Source organism: Sitophilus oryzae, unplaced genomic scaffold (assembly GCF_002938485.1).
Source record: "Sitophilus oryzae breed Bouriz unplaced genomic scaffold, Soryzae_2.0 scaffold_178_pilon_pilon, whole genome shotgun sequence".
NCBI classification, from domain to species: Eukaryota; Metazoa; Arthropoda; class Insecta; order Coleoptera; family Curculionidae; genus Sitophilus; species Sitophilus oryzae.
The window spans coordinates 1690197-1705950 of NW_022146490.1; the positions used below are offsets into that span (position 1 = coordinate 1690197).

Consider the following 15754-nt stretch of genomic DNA (forward strand, 5'->3'; position numbering starts at 1 on the left):
GAAATACTGTCTTGTCCGGCGCAGGGGATTATTTCAATCTGAGCGTGAGAGTATAATATTTGCAATAACGCAAATCAAAAGTAAATAGCTCTCGCCATTTGATCGAGCGTTAAATGAGACTTATTCCTTACAGTCTGTTTGCTTTATTATGGGTACGTCGCCGTCGTTCGTTACATATCCTGGTATTAATAGGGGAAAATAGGTTTTAAGAAAAACAGATCATAAACATTTTTGTACATTTATTACAAAAAGTCCTTCGTGTCAGATGCTGACGGCCATATACCATTAGGAGTTCCACTGTTCCCGTGAAGTGGGGTAACTTTGCCCAATTCTGAACTTTAAATCGTGTTTATTTCAAAAATCGTTGTATTTTCTCAAATGCGCATGGTCTATGCTATAAGTGGTAATAAGGACAACACAACAATAATACGCTTTTTTGTTTATTAAACAAATATATATATATATATAAAAAAGTAAAAACTGGATGGGCAAAGTTAGTTGCTTATATGGGGTGTCTTTGCCCTCTTCCTTATTCTTATTGATAGACCAAAGCCACCCCATTTAAAAGCATAATTACGTAAAATATGCTTCATCACCCTCAATATTGTAACAAACTTCTGCAGAATACTTACCTCAATATAACGTGGTTAGCTATTGCAGCCACGTAGAAGTTTGAAACGCACAAAATAGGCTTTAAAAACAGATTTGACTTCACAGCACTGTAAATGCTACATCGCAACTGACGGCAAGCATTTAGCGACGTTCCGAGACGTGAGGCGCCTCCACCCATAATTTACCGATAACACATAACGCGTTCTTTTCAAGTAGTGGCTACGGCTACGTCTAACATATTTTCGGACGGAATTTGGCAAAGTCACCCCAAGAGGCAAAGTCACCCCATTTTACGGTCCCAGAATCCTTCTTGAATAGAAACTAAAAAAAAACAGTAGATAACTTTTTTAAACACTATTATATGCATTTTTGCATCCGTTACCAATTATAAAAGCAGTTACTCCACTCGCTTGCTGGTACCTTCAAAATTGCGTTATTAAAGGCTCCGACCGTATCTTATGGCGACTGCTGTGGCCATGCAGTTCATTCCTATTTTTTAAAATAAATAAAAACTATATTAAATAGTTGATATATTTCATTTCTAATACTAGTGCTTCTTTAAATGTTTAGACATAAATAAACCACTATGCGCTCTCAATTATCGGTTTGCGATGTACGATTTACGATTCTGTTTATGAGATTGGCTTGAATTACAACTTGAAATATGGAACTTTTTGGATCTTTTATAGCAATATGGTTTTTATAATAATTATACCTTGGTTTTATTGCTAAGAAAAAATACTGAAAGTGCTAATGTTATTTTTTTATATCTTTATTAAAATAGTTATTTATGGTACTAGTGTGTTATCTTACATATAAGTCTCACTGGGAAATGTTTAGACCCCAAGGGCGTAGCAGTGGCGGACTAAGGGGGGGGCGAAGGGGCGGTCCGCCCCGGGCCCCGTCTTTTAGGGGGCCTCCAAATCTTAATAAATAATTTTTTATTCAACTGGCAAACAAGGCCAATATGTGTTCAATAGTTATAAAGCAGTTTGTAGGTGGAATATTCAAACCATACGTATACGCCAACTATAAACAGTATAAATGGAAGCAGATATTTACTTAATTATCAAGCCCCAGTAATTGTCAATGGCATTTTCTATTTAGGAAATTAAATCAAGGGGTAATTTTCTTTGTTAAATATCGAATAATTATTATTTTTTATATATTTTGGGACTGAATTTATTTATTTTAGCTTTTAAGTTATTTTCAATAGTTTCATTATTTATTTTACTGAATAAACAATTTATATTACAACCAATGCACAGCATAACTTGTATTCTAGCTTCATTACTGATGATGAGCAGTGAAGTCTTTAGTATAACGGGGGCCACGGGTCTGAGACAGCGAAGGGGCCCCTCGATCTTGGAGAACTTACAAAATCGCGATATTTTGCCACGGTATTTCCCTGGAAGCATTTTTAAGAAAAAAATATTTAAAATTTTTGGACGAAAAAAACTACCTGTCAAAAAAATTTGTAGAGCCTAAAAGTCAAATTTAGTGATTATCACAGCCCTTGTGACATAAAGAAAAGACATGTGGCTATCTATTTCAAAAATAAAATTGTTCAAATGTCATATAAAAATGGCGGTAGGTGTCATGAAATTGAGCAATTAAAAAATTATCATATTTTTTTTTCAAATGGAAACCCACTTTTTTTATTTCACTAGTGAAAATGTTTTCCAATTCGTTACGTTTTAACTAGACATATTCCGATACCTAAAATAAATCGTTTTTAAGTTGTTTAAGATTTAGTATTTTTCTTGATTTTATCTAGGTTCCTTTGACATTAAGTGTCAAACAGTCAGACAATTTATTTCCATCTGTCAGAAAATGAATAATTTAAATTTTCTATATTATAACTACTGATGCCTTAAAAGTTTAAAAAGTGTATTTATATAAATATATCTCGTATTTTCGTTCTTTAGTGATATCTAATAGTAGATATTTTAATAATATACCGTACGATCGAAAAAAAAACAGCGCAAAGTTAGCTTGGAAATGATGATCGATAATATACTGTCATAGGCTACTGGTTAAAATTGTATTAAAATAAAGCAAAATATACGCTTTAAAGCTAAATCTTAAATAACTTAAAAACGACTTATTTTAGGTACAGGAAAATGTATAGTCAAAAAGTAACAAATTTTAAAAACGAAAGTCTTTTCACGAGTGAAATAAAAAAAGTGGATTTCCATTTGAAAAAAAAAATGATTTCTGATAATTTTTTAATCGCTCAATTCCATGACAGCTGCGGCCATTGTTAGGTATATGACATTCGGACAATTTAATTTTTGACATAGATAGCCACGTCTTCTCTTTATGGTACAGTGGCTCTGGCAATCACTAAATTTGACGTTTAGGCTATATACATATTTTTGGCAGGCAGTTTTTTTCCTCCAAAAATTTTTTTTTTCTCAAAAACGGTTAACGTTAAGTATAGAGTGTTTATTATCAAAATTCATAAAATTTTACAGAGAATTTAAGTATATAATAAAAAATAGGGTCACCCATTTAAAATAAGAAAGTTGCTGTCAACTTCCGGTACTGCCAAAAGCGCCGCCATATTGAAAATATTTTTAATCGATAGATCTCATTGTGAAACAATGATATGAACAAAATCTCGTATCTACATATTGTAGTTCTCTAGAAACCTCTAGCGCAGGCTCAGCATGGGACACCCTGTATAAATACTTGAATTTTGTCAACCATTATACATACGTCATTCAATTTTTACAAAATGTGCATTAGAAATATATCATTATCTAAACAGACCGGAGGCCACATTTAGCTTCGCCGCCCCGGGCCCCCGACAGGCTTAGTCCGCTACTGGGGCGTAGGCCGAGAGGACTAAATTTCTCAAGTAACTTAAATGTTATAACACGCTAGTGCAATACAAAAATTTATCCAACAGCAGAACTGTTTCATGTCCAATCTCTAAAGAATAATAATTGATTTAAAAGGATCTACCAGTTCTACCAAACAGTAAACCAAACTATAACTCATCATACAGTGTCGGGGCTTTAACAAAAGCCAATATCTAAGACGGCTCTACACAGGCCAGCTCTCTATCCTCGACATCAGCCCTACCAAACTTCATGGCACGAACGGTCGTCGTCTCGGCGCGCTCAGGGATAAGGTGTTCTGATGTTTCCCCATTTTCCCCACAGAATCTGCATTCGCTGTTGTTTCTCAGCTTCAGCCTACTGAAGTGTTCGTTGAGGAGACAGTGTCCTGTTAGAAACCCCGTGACACTCCAAAGCTTGTTTCTACCTAAATCAAGGAAAATCTTTGATTTTTATCGGTCGTAAGTTCTGAGGAACTTTTTCGTCTTAGACGGTTGGAGGACACCCATTCCAGGTTACGGATAGAGTCTTCCAGATTCCTCAGTTCCGCTTTCAGTTGGTTCCCGTTTGGAAAACAGAACGGTTCTGGTCCAGTTAGTGGAGTGTTCGCTCCTTTCCTAGCTAGATCATTTGCTTTTTCATTGCCTTCTATTCGTTGGTGAGCAGGCACCCAGAGTAGGAGGACTTTATTTTCTTTGCCTATTTGTTAATTGAGCTTCTCTAGGCATTCTTTGACAAACTTCGAATTGAAGGTTACTGAATTGATCGCGTTTAGTGCTACTTGACTATCGATAAGATGGTTATTTCCTGTTTTCGATAGTTAATTCCTATCTAAGATAAATGGTACGCATCTTTCGATAGCGTAGAATTCTGTCTCTGCGATAAAGAACCAATTAGTTTCGACAATCAGTAGGTATTGCCACAATGCTTACCTGCAGATCACATTGAACTATGATAGTTCATGATACTGAAATTGGCCAATCTACAGATTGACTGATCAAATTGTAAACTGGAATATGTCTATAACCGAAAATATGGATTATCCAGTCAATTTTACCAATAGACGAAAAGAAGATTCAAATTTAATGTTTCAACAGTTCATTTTCAACCATTTTCCTTCTCAAACCCATCTGTATTCACCTCCCATTCCCCCACCTTCCCCCAAAATCTTTATATATACCCTCCAAACATTTCAGCCTCATCTTATACCAACTGCTACCTCCTTATCGCACCATCTTCTCCCGAAAAAACATATGAACATCGCAGTCGGCCGGCCGGCGTCAAATCGCGAAACAAGTGAAGCACGATAGTAGCGCGGAAGAAGAGGAGCTTTCAGCAGCGGCAGCCGAAGAAGAGTTGGCCTTGCTTTATGGTGAGGAAGCCCGTGTGAAATAATCGTAGTAAGCGGCGGCGGAAAGAAACGGTGGTTTGTTGTTGCAAGGCCGCGCAAGGACGTTCTTCAATTGTTTCAGCGGGTCGTCGTTCGATTGTTCGGCGTTTCAGCGGGCGGTTGCGATACTCTTCTATTTTTTTTTTGATTCGCGTTTGTTTCTGCTGGGTTTCCCGGGTGTGTTGAGTTGAACGGACGCGCGTGGTTTGAAGGGATTTTTGGGACAGTTTGCGTGGAGGATTTTAGAGAAAAACGTTTTTTTTTAGTTTAAATATTCTTTACGGTGAGTAATTGATACTATTTTTTTCTTGAATTTTTTTTTTGTATTTTGTCAATGAGGAAGAAAATCAAAAATTAAAGTTTTTTTTTTAAAAAGTGCAAGTAAATTTGCCAAAATACAGAGTGAGTCTTAAATAAGTGGACATTTTTATTTGCGAGTAAAAAAAATTGTTTTGAAAATTTGGTATTTTTCGAATTTTTTTTTGGTAGTTTTTTTTTAATTTTTAGTTAGAACACATAATATATGGCAACATAGGTAATAGATGTAATTTTCAAGAAAGAAAACCCAGAAAAAAAATCTACTGGTTTTCAAGTAATTAATATTATTTTTTCTTGAAAATTTTTGTTTGGTATTTTGTCAATGAGGAAGAAAATCAAAAATTTTTTTTGTAAAGTGCAAGCAAATTTGCCAAAATACAGAGTGAGTATTAAATAAGTAGAAATATTTTTATTTATGAGTACAACATAAAAATAGTTTTAAAAAATTAGTATTTTTCGAAATTTTTTCTGGAAGTTTTTTTAATTTTTAATTAGAAAACGTAATATATGGCACACACAAACAACATAGGTAATAGATTAAATTTTCAAGAAAGACAACCCAGAAAAAATCCAGTGATTTTCAAAATTTAAGCAAAAAATCATTTTTTTTTAATTTTCAAAGTAAGATCACTCGGTTATGTTGGACTTATTTGAAAAACGGTAAAGAGAAAATATGATTTTTTTATCGAGATCTACCAGCCCTGTAAAAATATTTGCACTTATTTAAGACTCACCCTGTATATTGATATAAATACTAGTATATATTGTTTTATTAGGAGCAAAAATGACACTTTTTGAGGTGAGGCTGTACGTTTGACTACAGGCGAGCTACAAAAAGTAATTTTTACTCCGAATAGAACATGCAATTTTTTTTCAAACGCCACAAATAATTTTTTAAACAATTTCAAACGTTCCAAATAATATGAAAAAAATTAAAAGTCATACCTTGTATGAAATTATATCGAGAAAAAAAAATATATTTTTTATATTTTTGTTCAATATATTTTTTTTCAACTAAACTAAATTTCCAAAAAAATTCGTGATATATCTAGAAATTCATTTACCCACTAGTAGTTATAAAAAGCATTTTTGGTAAACTCTGTCCCTAATAGTTTCTGAAAAATAAAATTAATTTTTTTAAAAATGTCCGATTAAATGTATATCTCCAAAACTAAAGTTCCAAAAAAATTCGTAATATATCTAGAAATTCATTTACCCGCTAGTAGTTATAAAAAGCATTTTTGCTAAACTCTGTCTCTAATAGTTTCTGAAAAATAAAATTATTTTTTTTAAAAATGTCCGATTAAATGCATATCTCCGAAACTAATGTTCCAAAAAAATTCGTAATATATTTAGAAATTCATTTACCCGCTAGTAGTTATAAAAAGTATTTTTGGTAAACTCTGTCTCTAATAGTTTCTGAAAAATAAAATTATTTTTTTTAAAAATGTCCGATTAAATGTATATCCCCGAAACTAAAGTTCCAAAAAAATTCGTAATATATCTAGAAATTCATTTACCCGCTAGTAGTTATAAAAAGCATTTTTGGTAAACTCTGTCTCTAATAGTTTCTGAAAAATAAAATTATTTTTTTTAAAAGGTCCGATTAAATGTATATCTCCGAAACTAAAGTTCCAAAAAAATTCGTAATATATCTAGAAATTCATTTACCCACTAGTAGATATAAAAAGCATTTTTGGTAAACTCTGTCTCTAATAGTTTCTGAAAAATAAAATTATTTTTTTTTAAAAATGTCCGATTAAATTAATATCTCCGAAACTAAAGTTCCAAGAAAATTCGTAATATATCTAGAAATTCATTTACCCGCTAGTAGTTATAAAAAGCATTTTTGGTAAACTCTGTCCCTAATAGTTTCTGAAAAATAAAATTATTTTTTTTTAAAAATGTCCGATTAAATGAATATCTCCGAAACTAAAGTTCCAAAAAAATTCGTAATATATCTAGAAATTCATTTACCCACTAGTAGTTATAAAAAGCATTTTTGGTAAACTCTGTCCCTAATAGTTTCTGAAAAATAAAATTAATTTTTTTAAAAATGTCCGATTAAATGTATATCTCCGAAACTAAAGTTCCAAAAAAATTCGTAATATATCTAGAAATTCATTTACCCGCTAGTAGTTATAAAAAGCATTTTTGGTAAACTCTGTCTCTAATAGTTTGTGAAAAATAAAATGAATTTTTTTCAAAATTTTTCGCAGAATTTTCAAAATTTTTTTTTGCGAAAAAAACTCATAGGCTTGTTTCTGAGTTGAACTATACTACCAATTAAAATACTTGCACTTATTTCTGGGACACCCTGTATAATTACATACAAGGTATGACTCTTAAATCTTTTTATATTATTTGGAACGTTTGAAATAATTGTTTAAAGACTTATTTGTGGCGTTTGAAAAAAAAATAGCATGTTCTGTTGGAGTAAAAATGAATTATCATAAACATACTACAAGACAGTGCTCCGAAACTAATGCATTCATTTGTAATATTTACATTTTTAATATTTACATTATCATAAATATATTTTACATCTTATGTTTTTCTTGAGATTTATTTTTCTCCGTGTACCTCCAAAATAGCAGTTAAAGTGTTGTTTGTTAGCAAGTCTTCAAAAGGATTATTCGGTTTTTTTCATTCTGTTATTCTTTTTTGATTACCATCTTAAGCCATGGCGTTCTTGTACGATGTCAAAAAACTTTCCAGAATGCCAAGACAAATAAAGGGACCAATAGAATGACGAATTAACACTTTGTAGAGGCGCTAGCAATCATTTTCTGGTTAATCTCTTGGTAGTCCTGTTTATTTCTCTATAAATAGACAATCAACATCTCGGTGTTCTAAGAAGACCATAAACAAATGTATTATCTAAATAAAATGGTCCATTTCATCTTATAGATATTATCAACATCTATTATAATTATTATTAATGAACCAGAGTGTTAGTTAAAGGGTTAAAGTTTCAAATTATTTGTTATCATTTTTTGAAAATGATGATGTTATTACTTTAAAATATATTTATAATTGATTATTTATTACCTCTGTATAGAAATTTTATTTTTATACTACTTTAGAATAAATTATATGCCAAGTACGTTTTTTCCAAATGCTATTTAATTATTAAATAATATCTATGCGTTTTTTTGGATTGGGTTCGTTTCTTAAAAAAAATAAAAAAAAAATATTTCAAAAACAGCAATTTTCAAAAATCTAAGATTTATCGGCATTTATGGGACACAGGACACAGAGTAGATTTAAAGCAAAAATTATAATGAAAGAACTGCTAGACATGATATTTTCTTTCAAACATCACAAATATTTTTTTAAACAGTTTCAAACATTGCAAATAATATAAAATTTAAAAGTATTACCACCAGGTAATACCTTGTAAGTAATTATATATCGAGAAACTACAGTTACACTCGTTGAATTTGTCACTTTATGTCAGTTTAATAATATATTTTCGAACTTTTGTGCTTAGGCGTAAAAGTGATTTTACTTTTATATAAAATGATTTTTGTAAGATTACGATTAAGACTATGATATACCGTATGATCGAAAAAAAATGGCGTTTAGTTGGCTTGGAAATGACGATCGGTGACATTTCCAATTAAATTTTACATATAAAATGACAGCGATCTTCGTTTCATAGCCATCGCTGACGCCGTTTTTATTCGATCATACGGTATGTTATAGTTTCTCCAGCTAGAAGATCCCTGACAGTGACAGTTGTATCCGTCATTTTAATTCACAGGTTAATTCGTGGCTAACGTCATATTCAAGGCCTGACTGTTTTGACAGTTCTACCGAAGTGGTCCAGAATTAGTAGTCGTAAACAAACCAATTGTTTTCATTAGTTTCGCAACAAATCTGTGTTTTTTACGCGTTTCTATGCTAATAAAATTATACTAAATAATTTTGAGTGAATAGTGAACTATCTAGATCCGATTCATAACATCGTACCCGCGAAAAAACCATACTTTCGGTAAAAATTATAGTAACACCGGCGATGCCGGCTGTGTGTCCGGGCTAGGAAAAAGTTGGGGAATTTATATAAAAACATAATTAATAGCGTTAGTGTTAGTGTATAGTGTTAAACCAACGTAAGTGACGTGTATTTTTCTGTAAAACAGTTATCGTTTCTTTATTTTTACTTTGTGAAGTAAAAAATTCCGCGACATTGTTCTGTGTCTGTGCCTTGTAGCAGCAATTATAATAAGTCCTCAGGATCTGTCTACATTCTCTTTCCCAACAATATTAACTGTAACTAGGTCACGTGCAAAACCTACAGAACATGCTGTGCCTACACTTTTTCCAAATCAACCCTCTTATGGACCCTCTGTGCATGTTCCCATAAAGAGAAAACGTCCCGATGAAAGAAAACAAGATTTGGAAATTCAGGATGAAATTAAATATTGAAAAGTATTATTATTATTATGAAATGGCAAATATATTTTAAAGAAATTAAATGAATTTGTACTTTATTTCAGTATTTTATATAAAAAAAATGATATCATTATCTTTTTATTTACGATTTATGGAGATGGTTACTTGATGAACATCGAACTACAAATTACTTAATCTTAATAGTTAGTTCTATCTGATATCCACATTTTTTAAATATGTTACGCAAATTTTTACAATTATTTTTAATTAAACTTTAAAATGTATTCTGCCGTTATCATATACAATACATTTTCTTAACTTGTCGATAAACGTATAGTTTTCAAATTTTTTAATATTTGGAAACTTTTTATCACAGGTATATTATCACTAGTTGCTAAATACTCGCTAACGCAATTTTAGGACACGCTTTTTATTATCTAGATTTAATTTTTTCATCTTATGCTGTAGTTTATGTCATATTAATATTCGTGCTTTAGATCTAAATTTTAATGCTATTCAGTTACTTTAACGCGATAAAAAGTTAATGTTATTTTTTAATACCTTTCTGTATAATATTTTTCATATTTATATCTGGCAAAACTATCAATAAATACTATTATTTATGCAAAACCTATATGCAGTACCATATGGCACAATACAAAAGCCGGACTAGTGCGGTGACGTCACAAATCGATGTCTCTGGCCTGTCTGTCATGTTGGTCATGGTTAATTGTATTTTCTGTCATTTTTTGGATGAACCCCACAACAAAGATTTTATTTACAAATAATTATAATTACTTTACTAGAAATTTAATTATTTTCTTTCTTCAAGAGCTCATTTTTTACAGCAGTTATTTTAAGAATTACTAATTTCTATAATAAATCCATCTTAATAAATTATTATTATAAATTATAATTTTAAATACTAAAATCAACATTTATAATTACATTAAATTTAATTAGCACTAATGCTTCTAAATAAGTTTACTGGTTATTTATAGACCTGTTTAATTCACCACGCAGTATATTTACCCGTCTAACCCATATACCTGACCAAAACACATTCGTAATTTCATACTGTATTTAGTTTTTTTTACCGTTGATTTTTGCACTCATGTTTCTTTTATAATGCTGAAAAAAAAACTGGAGCAATGATGATATGGTTGTCTACACATTTAAAATATTATAGATATCTTTCCGACAGATCATATCTATACCTGAAAGGATTTCTAGAAAACAGTACCTATATAGTGAGTGCTTTCTCTGAATAATATATAAAATCGTTTCTAATATCCGTTATAATATAATGAAGCGTCAAATAGCACTTTTGCCATTCTAGGAATTTTTTATTATATAGTTCTTAATTTCATTAGTTTTTATCTGGTGGTATTCCAAATCTTAATAGATAGTGACAGAAAGTTATTATATTTTTCCATAGCAACTGTGAAAATTGCCTTATAACTATCAAAAATAGTAGATAAAACTTTGAATAAGAAGACTAAGGAAGGAGCATAATGCTATCCATGTATTCATGCATGGTGAGCGGAAAAGCCACCATAAAAACTCTCTAGGGTGGGGATCCTTGACAGTTCTGTTTGACGATTCATTTGACACATTTGAATTTGATTTGAAATTTTGTGGATTTGTCAGTTTTTACGGAGCTGATTTTATGTTATTTATTATTTATTCTACTACTGATAGTTGTATAAAGGTAGTAAATTTAGATGGAAATTGTGGCAGAACTTAAATTAACAGTGAGACTATTTATCGCAATTTATCGAAAAAGACTCTAAAATAGTTGGTTGTGTAGCGTGCGGTAAATATCGGCAAAAATCGAGAGAAATAATGTAACAACTTTTCACTAGTAAGTGACTATATAATACACATACGTGTAGTAAACCGATCATTTATGAAATTCACTTAAATTAAATAATTATATATTTTTTCTTGCATTTTTGCTTTTATTTACTACATGTCAAAGATTAGATGTCAAAGAATTTAGATACGTCAATTTGACTTATCTGCTTCAGTAGCGTATCGGATGTTTGTGGTTATAAATAATTATACCTTATCTATTTTTATTAGAATTTTATATTTTAATAACAATTTTAAAATTTTAATAACTACCAACATTTATTCACAACGTAAAATAAAAAAAAAATATTGAGTCTACCTCACGTCTACCCTACATCATAATTTTACATTTTTTAAATAAAATTAGAACGGCACTGATAAACCGGAATTTAAGGCGGCCATATTTGAGTCCCTTCGCGGTGGACCTAAGATTTTTGCTATGCTCCTTCCAAGAGATAAAATAGTACCGTATGATCGAATAAAAACGGCATCAGCGATGGCTATGAAATGAAGATCGCTGTCATTTTATATGTAAAATTAAATGGGGAATATGTCATTGATGTTCACTTCCAAGCCAACTGGACGCCGTTTTTTTTTCGATCATACGGTACTTTAATCGCAAGGGTAGATTAAATGATACTTTAACAGCGAGGATAGGTTAAAAACTTTATTTCTTCTCGCACGTTTTTTAATTGTTTCCATTTTTGAATAATTTTGTATTCCTTTTCATAAGTTCGGGATTAAAATGGAAGTACTTTGGATATGGCGTTTGTCTCCTCAGCCTGAATATATGTTGGTAATTTACTTATTTCGTTTTGAGCCATTTCCGGCTCCAATTCAATCAGCAATCGACACGAAAGAGAATTAAAAAATATTGACTCAAAACTGACAACTAAAAAGACAGCTTTATTTATTTGTCAAATTACATAGAAACCAACGCCAACCCAGCACAATATTTTTTCTACTCGTAATAAATTCCTTGAAATAATATTCTGAATATTTTTTAAAACGTAACTTGCTATGGAAAAAAATATTGTTTTATACACGACGATAAAATTGCATTATCGTTTCCCGAAATTAATTCACTTACGATTTCATCGCTCGTGAATTAATCTTTTATTCGGTCGACGATAAAATATCATTTCATCGTCTTGTATAAACAATAATTAATTAACACTAGAAGAACATCTGTTTTTTTATGAACATTATAGATTTTTGATTTATTTTTATTCAACTATTGACAATTTATTTCTATTTATAATATGATGTAGATACGAATTTGTTCTGTTTACATTTTTTTATTTTTTGTTTCTCATCATAACGTCAAGGAAATCAAATACTTCTTCATGGTCAATATTATTGATTTTTAACTTCTGACAGATTTCTTGTATTTGTTTATTGGCTAAGTAAAGTTTAGGTGCTATTTACACAAGTAATAATTAATTGACATTTTCAAGTATTTTACATTGTTAAAGACTATTTCTTACTTGAATCTATTAAAAATATTTGTTTAGATAGTTAAAATTTACATTCTGACTTATAGTACAGGAGGTGGCGACACTTTTCATTGTCCCATTTCATAAAACTCGATTTATATTTTATTTTGTAATATTAATACCGCTGATCAAGAAAATGAACTCCTGCCACCTCTTTAGCGGGACAACGATTGACGGCGCGGCGGTATGTTGAACAAAAAGTCTAAATGTTTAAAATAATAAAAGATGAAACTTTCTCAATGTTTCAATAGCATTTAAATAAGTCATGAAACGCCTTCCTGCCACTTTTTCGGTAGACCTATACACTCCTGCCATAATTTTATTTATGTAAAAAAAAACTATCCATTGGTATAAATTATCTAAATTTTTAATAAACCTAAATAATAATTTTGTAGAAATGAAAAATGTATATAACTAACATGTGTATATAATCACTCAATATATAACGCATTGAGAACCTTTAGATTTAGAATTTGGAAGCCTAGAATATTGAATATATAAAGGTGTTTCCGCTCAACAACTTTGCTTCTGCCGAAGCCAGGTCCCATCAAATGACTGGCAGGATAAGTTTTTTAGTTATCGTAATTATTAATGAAATGCTAAAAAAAATTTCAACTTTTATAATTTGTATCAATTGATAATTTTTTTTTCACATAAATAATGAGTCACTATTATGGCAGGAGTGTATAGGTCTACCGAAAAAGTGGCAGGATATCGTTTTATGTCGTAAATGTTATTAAAAAATTGATAAAGTTTCTACTTTTACTATTTTTAACAATGAAACTTTTTTTTTAACATAATTAACATATCGCGGTTAATCAGTGTCCCGCTGGTACCCCTGCAGGAATCGATTTTATGTTACGATAGCTTTGAAATGATACAAAAAAAGTAAAACTAATCGTTATGAAATCTTACATAATTTTTAGTGTCGCCACCTCCCGTACTATTAAATTTATGCAAAAAATTAGCTTGAATATAAAGCGGGATTTACACTGTATTATTTTTGATGTATAGTTCATATCAAATAAGCTTTTAGTCACGTGATTAAGCTTGACCGGTACAGCGTTGCCCACTTTTACATAATATGTAAAAGATTACAAATATTTTAGGAAATAAAAATAAATTAATTATCTATACTAATATATAAAATCCTTAAGTGACTGACTCATTGATTAATCACGATCCTGCTCGAACCACTCAACGTAAGAAGCTCAATTTTGGCATACAGGTTGATTCTAGGATGTAGAGGTTCGATAAGAAGGGATTTTTCGAAATTCCAGTTCCAAGAGGGTGAAAGCACCCCTCAAATATTACAATATTTTTTATTTAATCACGATCCTTCTTAAAGCGCTTGACGTAAAAAGCTGACTTTTGGAAAATGGATTGACTTTAGGGTGTAGAGGTTCGATAAGAAGGTATTTTTCGAAACTCGAATTCTAAGGGGGTGAAACCACCCCTCAAATATTAGAATATTTTTTGTTTAAAAACCGGTAAATTTTTCGGAAAAACTCTTAAACACGTATATTTTATTTTGTTGTTTTACATATTTTAAGATTTTTTAAAAATTTATACAGGGTGTTTCGTAAAATATGACCATTACTCAATGGTCATATCATCACGATTCTGCTTAAACTGCTTTATGTTTAAAGCTGATTTTTGGCAAACGGATTGACTGTGGGGTGTAGAGGTTCGATAAGGAGGGGTTTCTCGATTGTTTTTTCTCATGCTGATATAAATGTGAGAAAATTTTATCCAGTTTGTATGTTAATAGAAATTCTTGCTTTGTTTTATCATCACCATTTCAAATGAACGAAGTCGCGGGTACACGCTAGTTAATATATAAACAGTTATTATTTACATCAATAAAACTCACCTTCTTAACAGCATTTAAGGGATATAAAGGCCCATTACTACCCCTTTCCCGTTCAAAATATTCTAATAAAGTTGCGATGAGTTGTTTACGGCTATTAAGCTATCTTGTACTTTAGCACTAAAAAAGATACTAAAAGAGGTTCTAAAAAGAACAATGTTCGACTGCAAGGTCTGCTAGTAAACATTTTTAAGCTAAAAGTATCACAACTAAACACTCGTAATACAAAACTAAAGTGTCAAAACAAATGAGATTGTCAGGAAATAAATAAATAAATGTGGCAACTGGACATTTTTTACAGCAGAGCTACCACCTGAATCCACAGCGGAAATTTTAAATTCCAGTTAATCAGCGCGGCGCCAAATTCGTCCATGGTTGGCAACAATGAATTTAAAAATAGCGCCCTCGATTACGTAACTAAAAGTTTATTTGGTATTGAATATAGTTCGGATAATAATACATTTCTAAATAATTTTGCAACACAATTTTTTATTCTGTAGCCAAAAATAAGGTTTTAGCACACTTTTTCAATATAAATTAACATTGATTATTTTTTGATCAACCTTCCCACTAATTCTTTAAACAATTTTGGTGATTAGTAAAACCCGGGACACACTGCATCGTGTACAGAATCAATATTCTCCTCAATTTCCTGATCATGAATACTAATCATATTTGAATTTGGAGTCTTTAAACGTCTTTTTTTTCGAACATCTTTAATTCAATCGAAGTTCCCAGAAAACCAATTCATTTGTATTCCTTTCCACTTGAGATTACCGGCGAGCTTTGTTTTAAGCAACGGCAACGGGTCGTTAGGTAAGAATTTGTTAATTAGGAATAGTACGATTCTGTTTGTCTGTTTGATAATAGATAAGGCATTCCCACACGACGTACACGAGTGCAGTCTAATATGGTACTACTTGACTTGGCGGCTACAAATGGTATAGTAACATACACAGAGAAACGTTAC

At 31.0% G+C, this 15754-nt stretch overlaps 1 pseudogene; it reads left to right on the forward strand.

Annotated features, from left to right (window-relative positions):
* Positions 1 to 4736: 4736 nt before the first annotated feature.
* The window catches only part of LOC115882608, a 31957-nt pseudogene continuing 20939 nt past the window's right edge, over positions 4737 to 15754 (forward strand).